The sequence below is a fragment of the Rhinolophus hipposideros genome (assembly GCF_964194185.1).
Source record: "Rhinolophus hipposideros genome assembly, chromosome: 25".
Classification (NCBI taxonomy): Eukaryota; Metazoa; Chordata; class Mammalia; order Chiroptera; family Rhinolophidae; genus Rhinolophus; species Rhinolophus hipposideros.
In genome coordinates, this window is record NC_138071.1 from 5,416,948 (window position 1) to 5,424,689 (window position 7,742).

Consider the following 7,742-nt stretch of genomic DNA (forward strand, 5'->3'; position numbering starts at 1 on the left):
TATTCACATGCATCTGCCTCACATTCAGGAATCATTTTAATATCACTTTATTTGAAACGCTTTCCATGTATTGTTTCCATGTGTAGTCCAAAGAATTCTAATGGCTTCTTGCCTTTTGGTGGGAAAGAAATTAGGCCATGATCTGATCCTATGGGAACCCAGCAACGATGCTGTAGGTAAGTTTGGGGTTCAAAGCCCGGGGCTTTTTCGTCTATCTTCTTTCTCTGTCTTAAAAATGGGACATCTGTGCTAGTGAACATACAGGTTTAATTGCTAGGATTGGAAATGGTGCTGGAAAGTGCCAACTAGAACCATGTGCCAGCTAGAACTCAAGGTTCTCTTACTAATGGGAAAAGAAGAATGAATAATGAGAGCAACTAACAGCTTCTACAGAGGGTAATGGCCTGAGTCATGCTAGATATGCAAGTTGAGGACAGACTATGAAGAAATTAAAGTTAAATATTTTACCCTTTGTCTGCTAGGTAAAAGGAAGCCATGGAGGTATTTAAGGAATAAAACAGAATGTTTATTTCATATGAAAAAAATTAAGTACCTACAACCACCTTTTTCAAAGAAGCCAGACATAGGAACAATATCAAAAACCATTTGAAATTGTTAGAATTACATTCAAGTCAATGTTTCATATTCACATATAAAGATTCACAGTCTCTCTCTCTATATATATATTTCTGCATCAAAGTAGGCCCGTTTTAATGTAAATATATTAATCACTAAGACTTTCAGTCTGGACTATATATTTTTTAAAGCATTTAGTGAGTGGGGCATAAAGTCCTGCGGTGACATCCTGGCTTTCATTATCTGTCTGTTGATGTCCCTTAAGAGGGAATACCTGACATTTACCACAAAATGAGAGTTTAAATTCAATTTAATCTCATCTTTATTCTTAATATTCTCTTGGGTCATTTCTTAAACAATAGATTCAGTTCACTGGGTTGACACAAAAAATTAGGAGTAATTTTATGCACAATCTTTTCTATGAAATGGGCAAATTGTTATTCATTAACTCCTCAATTCCCTAGAAGAAAATTTTGACCTAAGTACAAAGTGCTATTATTGAAAAGTTTGAAAAAGAGTCAAAATTTTGAGTTTCTCCTATTGTGTTTCCCTGAAAATAAGATCTAGCCAGACAATCAGCTCTAATGCGTCTTTTGGAGCAAAAATTAATATAAGACCCGGTATTATTTTACTATAATATAAGACCCAGTCTTATTTTACTATAATGTAAAAGTGGGTCTTATATAAGACTGGGTCTTATATGAATTTTTGCTCCAAAAGACACATTAGAGCTGATTGCCCAGCTAGGTCTTATTTCCAGGGAAACACAGTAACACCAATTTTTGTTATTTTTACATAGGCTTTCTACAAAAAGATTTTCAAGGACTTCGCTGATATTTTGACAAAGCATCAGTTCAGTTCTTTAATGACAAGGAAATCAAGATGTAGGTTGGATGTATAGAACATTCGACATGACTGACTTAGCTATTTTCCTGTCTGCTTTGGTTTTGTTTTTAATAAATATTAGCCAATTAGTGAATGGCGGTCACTAGTCGTTGTCATCAATTAGCTAAAATAATAAGATCAAATTACATTGCTTTATTTCCATGACGACTAAGCAGGCTGGGCACAATTCCATCATTTGCTATAATAATTGGCACAACTTTGTGAAGAATTCATACCCAAGCAATTTTGTTTCTTGCTACAACCGAAGGATGAGCTATTGAGTCTGCAAATCATTTAATTCCATTCCTGTGACATTGAAATCAATCAGTTAGAAGACACGATCTGGTCAAGTGTTTCTCAAACTGTGAAGCTGTGAACACTTAGCATTCGTCTCTTATTTAGCATCTGATTTCTTTTTCACTGATTTTCCCCTCTCTATTTCCATGTTAATGCATTATTCTTCATCCTTTGTTCTCAGGCATCGCACTATTGAAATAAAATTTAGTTTTTTGAAAGAAAAAGAAAACATAATTTAGGTTGAGTACCTGTATATTAGGAAATAAGATAAAGATGCTTTTTACTTGTTTATAAAATGAAAATCTAAACGGTTTGGGTTTTGTACTTCAGTGATAGAATGAAGCATTGCGCTGAGAATATTAGAAGAACCATTTAGGATTGAAATATTTTAAATGTGAATCAAGTAGACACAAAGGCAACTGGTGGATTTAAACTGAAGCTGATAAATTCCTTAAAAAGATTGTAAGTGGAGACTTTATAAGATAAAATAATTTCTTCTGTGCTGTGGAAGGATGGTGAATTTGACCCACTACAGATTCATGCATTTGTCAGTCCTTCCAGGCCTCTCTTGGAGATCACTTGTCTCAGCTTAAGGGCTATCCCAGATCTCTGGTCTCAAACCTGAATCCCACCTACTTCTCCAGATTTTGGCAACTGGTATCTCCTTTTGCTTTTTCCGCCAGATGAAAGCCATCAGCTCTGAACTTTTGTACTTCTGCTTCTTCTGACTTCATCTATCTTCCCCTCTATGCTCCTGAAGGTTCACGCGATCCCAGCTCACCATTACCTGAGGCTTTGGAATAGATTCTGCATCAAGTCAGAGGCTGTAGCTCAAGCAACAGTGCACGAAGGCAGGTGTGCTGCTGATCCCATTCGGAGTTCACGTGTGCTTTACCAACTGAACTTCTGCTTCGCGGTTTTGCTCGATGGTGGACATTGTCTTACTCAGAGATCACTTCTCCTCCCCACTAACATCAGTTACTGAAGTTCTGTCTAAACCAACATCCCATTGTTGAAACCTTGTCATTTGCTTCCAGATGCTCCAATGCTGGCAAGTACGTTTCCACTTAGCACCTGCCCCCAGACTCTCCACTAGTATTCTCTTTATGTCTGAACTCCATCTTCTCTCCCGTGCTACCTCCCAGCTAGTGGCCATGTGCTGGACCAGTGCCTTTTCCTTGTGACCGTGAGTTGGGAGCCGTGCTCTCTGTCCTGTGGAGACTGTCTCTCGCTACCTGTGCCTGGTTCTGACCCACAGTCCTGCCATGCCCTGATCATGATGTCGAGTGCCAATCTCTTGATATGGCCAAGGCTCACCAGAGCTCTGCTCTGAAGCATTATACGCTACACGCTCATTCTTTTTACTTCTCTTCATGGATCAGTGGAAAAAAAGGTTTCACATCTTTCCAAGGCCAACTCCTAGCATCCTTGAAACCTGTGCTTTTAATCTTTTTCGATCCTACCTTGTTTAGCTTATTCAGGGTTCTGATCTCTCAATTACTCATTCTCCTTTCTTACTTTGTGATATCTTTCTACTTTGCTTTCAAATATGTACTGGTTTCCCCAGCTTCAGAGGAAATAAAAGTGTCTCTTGATTCTGCTGTTAGCACTTGACGATTGTTGTGTTTTCCCCCTTTACCCTAATAAATGTTCAGAGCAAATGGCCTACAGTAGCTACCCATCATTTACCATTGATTCCCTCATTTCAGTCTTAGCCTGTGGCCTGCTCTTCTTCCCTGCCCGCATTGCTGAAGTGTTTGGTGTCCTACTCAATACATTTTGTGGTATATTATCAATTCTCATTATTCTGGATCTCTCTCTCTACAATATCAATTGCCACCATTTATTGAGTTGCTGTTGAGAGCCAAACAATGTTCTAGTTTAATGAACATTTGCAGAATATTTTTCCCAATAGTGTCAACTTTCACTATCTTAGGGACAAATGAATATTATTACTGTGGAAGTCCTCATGGAAATGGATCCAACAAGCCATTAACATGTGGCTTTAGTCTCTGCTCTGTTCTTTTTCCTCCCAGCTGTATGCGACTTACTTTGCATACTGGAAATCAACGGCTGCGGTATTTAGGGAGACTCTCCTGTTCAACCTCATATCCTCATTTGGAAACGTGACTTTTCCTAATAATCTGTGCAGAGCAGTTAAAGGTGTGAACAGACTGGTGTATGCCCACATTGGAGAAGCCCCCATCTTAGGTGAAGTCTCAAGTCTCACATACCTGAGGCTCGCTTCTCTCCAGTGTAGAATGAAAACGTACTTAGCCAGAAGGTTTTCTTTTCAGGACTTTATGCATTATTGATGCTTAATGAAAACAGAACAAAAAATAACCTTATCATCAACAAAGGCACACTTATATCAAATTGCTCATTTCTCCCTAGAATTTCCTATTTCCCTTGCTTTTGAAAGCTCGTTGTATTACCACTATCCCCAACACCCCTCCCCTGACACACATGGACACACACAAACTCAGAGAAACATTCTGTGTAGAAACTCTGTACATTCTAAACATTCTATATACAAATGGCCAGAAAATAAAAGATCAAAAGATATATTTTCAAAAGGCGGTAACTGCATATGCTAAACCTAACACATGCAAAAGCTTCCTTTATGCAAAGAAGCATTACTTTCTGTGCTTTGCCTACAAATGATTCTGTTTGTTTTTTCCCCCTTACAATTTTAAGGTTTGTCTCTGTGATACCCTATGAAAACAGGTGAAATATATTAGTTGATGATTCTGCCTCTAATCCTCTGAGAAATAAGAAATCAAGTAAATTAATAAATAATCAAATAAGCATTATGCATTTAGAGAAGTCCTGTATGTTAATTCAAGGGCTGTCTGTGCTTGGATCAGTGCCCCACCATTTCGTACCCAGCTCTGTGTCACAGATATGGATTCCTTAATGGGGCTCCTGGGCCTGCTGGCTTACGGGTGGGTTTGGCAATGGGAGGCCCTGGCAGGGGTTGGAGGCCACTAGGTAGGAAGAAATCAGAGTACCTTCCTGCCCTACCCATTCTGCTCAGAGTCCAGGTTGGACAGATGCTACTTTAATTTCATGGGCCCACTTCCCTCTGACAGGACGCCATGGTCCCAGCGTCCTCAGGATGGCCCCAGCCCTGGGCTCTGATAACACTGGCTTCCCGTGTCCCTTCAGTCTGGAGGTGAGAGAGGTCGTTAATACCCCCTGATCCCTTTTAATATTATCCTCTGTGTAACTGAGTCCCTGTATTAAATTTCATCTGTTCTAAACATTCAAAGTGGTTTCTGTCTTCCTGCTTGGATCACCACAGACACATCCTGGATATTCAGAAAACTCAAATCATGCAATGACTCCTGTTTCTGACAGATACAGTTTTCATGGACCAAGGAAAAGAAAATCTAAGTATACCACTTTAAAAAACAAAAGCCAACCTCACTCGTTTGTTTCATCTCTTGAATTTGAAATTAAAATCACCTCAAAACATTTCCGTATTTCTATCTATAGTTTAATATTTCTGATCCTGTCGTCTCTCAATGCTATGTCCACAACATGGAAATTTTATACCAGCCTTTTCATTACGCTTCAGGAGGTATAAAAGTTGAAGTTGCATTTTCCCAATGTATCAATTTATTGTCATGCTTTTACTCGTGGCCATCTCAGGTTTGGCCCAAGCTTTCCTTTCTCATTTGCCAATACGTCCTCTTTTTCTGAGTCAGCCACACATGTTTACATCATTCAAGCCAGACATACTTTTGATTCAGTAAATGAGCCATTGCTCTTAGGGGCTCAACACTAGTTGGTGCCTGTAGACTACAGCTCTGCCACATGTGTTAGGAGAAGATAAACATGAAGGAGCACAGACAGCCCCTCCCTGGTGGCTGGGGTGGGAGGACCATTTGGTCCTCAAGGGACAAACCTTCTGAAAGATGTAATAACTACAGAAGAAAATGCAGTCACATAGAGGGACGTCCACTTATATGCTGTGGGGACATTGCATTCAGAGAGAGTATGTGAGCACATCAGTATTACAACTAGGTGAAAATGGTTAGGAAACATTTCATGCAAAAAGTGAGCCTTAAACATAAGAAAGGGACCAAGTAGTTTTAGTGAAGAGAGAGGGGAAATGGCATTTCCAGGCTGGGAAAAGCACATGCAGAGTCTTAAAGTTCCAGGAAGGAAAGAACAAATGGACTTCCTAGGCAGAAGCAATGAGGAGAGAATCAGTTCTGAAGCCGAAGGGGAAGATGGGGAGAAACAGACACTTGTGCAGAGTCCTGAACAAAGGCAAAGAGAGGTTTTCTTTGGAAGGAAAGAGGGTTCTGAGTATGAAGATAAACAGCTTTAGTCTAGCCTGACTTCATTTGTGCACCTAGACCAGGAAACCTTCCTGTGTCAGGAGATTTGTGGAAACGTCCTTAACATTTGAGGGTAGAATAGAAACCTGTGCAGAGAGGTCTGTGTATACTGAGGCTGCTCAGATGCTTGGAGGTTAAGTGATTCATACAAGTTCACATGGCCTCCTCAGAGGCGGAAAGGTAGGTTTCCAGACTTGAGACCAATGTCTTTTTACCATGTCATTCTTTTCTACAAGGCAATGTTTGGTACTTGCTACTGGCAGAGAGAGTATTGGACTGAACAGATGACTGGTCTGGTCCAAAATGGCCTATATTTTGGTTTTTGTCTTAGTGACAAAGTCCTTCCCTCCTTTTCTCCATAGCCTAAGACCCCGCACATGAGCACTGGTTTCATACTCCTTCAGTCCACTTCCACCCTGGGGACAGAAGACTACCTTTGTGACACAGGTTTGATTATGATATCCCCATGCTGAAAATCCACCAATGCTTCTCCACTGGTACGTTCCCTTAGCATGGCATATGGAGAGGGCTGCTAGATTTAGCAAATAAAAATACAGCACTCCCAGTTAAATTTGAATTTTACGCAATGGACTTTTTAAAAATATAAATACGTTCTGTCCAACATTCAGGATATAATTATAGTTAAATTATTCACTGTTTCTCTAAAAATCAAATTTAACTGGGTGTCTGTCACCCTCCATATGGGACAACACCCTGTCTTCCTCTCTAGGCTCTCCTTGCACCATGTCCCCCGTGCCCAACATTCCAGCCATCTCTAGGACCCCAGGTGTTCCCTTACACCAGGTTTTTACTCACCCTCTGCTTTCTGTCTGAATGAGTGTTCGGGTACTTACACCGAGACTTTGAGGATGATGGAACTCCAAGTGGGGGCAATCTGCCGTTGCTCCTGGAAGCCCCCAGCCCCACCAGCGGGGCAGAGGGTCTGAGGTGGAGGTTGCAGGTATGCTGTTGGGAACAGCAGTGGATGCTTCAGAGCCGGTCCTTTCAGTTTTAGGAGGCCCTGTGTGTGCAAACAACCAAGTCACGCTTGCTCCTAAAATCACCTCCTCACAGCTTCATGAGCACAACCTTGACTTGGGTTCCCTCACAGAGCTCAGCCAGTGGGGACTGGCTGTCCCCACTGTGATCCCGGCCTGATTCATGTGGGTCGTCCATAGAAACTTCCAGACACATGTTTAGAGTTCCAGCTTCTACCCACAGCAGACAGCGCTCCAGCAAAGCTACTTTCATAAATTAAACCTCAAACGATGTTAATATTTTTGCTAAACTGGTTTCCTCTGCTTTTAAATAGTGTCTCTGTTTGAATCCCAGGAAACTTGACCCTTGGATAAACTACTTTTGAACTGAAAATCTACACAGGGCCCTGAAATTCTTTGAACTTGGATATGTAAACTCTAAATCAATAATTAAGTGTATTTCCTATCGTGTTAGGAGGAATAAGAATAATGAGTTGAATCGATTTCCTATTTATGAGAATATGCTGACTCCCCATTCTGTTTGAGATGACTTACAGATGATGATGAGTGTGTTTCCAGCATCATGTTTCTGGATAAAAAAGCAAATGTTACAAAGTTTTAACCAATATACCACTAGAGGTGTTGGAAATTGCAACAA

At 40.6% G+C, this 7,742-nt stretch overlaps 1 long non-coding RNA gene across 1 annotated transcript; it reads right to left on the minus strand.

The window, feature by feature from the left end:
- Positions 1 to 507: 507 nt before the first annotated feature.
- LOC308493074 lies at positions 508 to 7,492 on the minus strand. Its single transcript, XR_013992610.1, has 3 exons — positions 6,962 to 7,492; positions 3,993 to 4,075; positions 508 to 1,947 (listed from the first exon to the last, which is right to left on the minus strand). It is a non-coding gene; the product is annotated as an uncharacterized lncRNA (long non-coding RNA).
- Between the last annotated feature and the right edge of the window lie 250 nt (positions 7,493 to 7,742).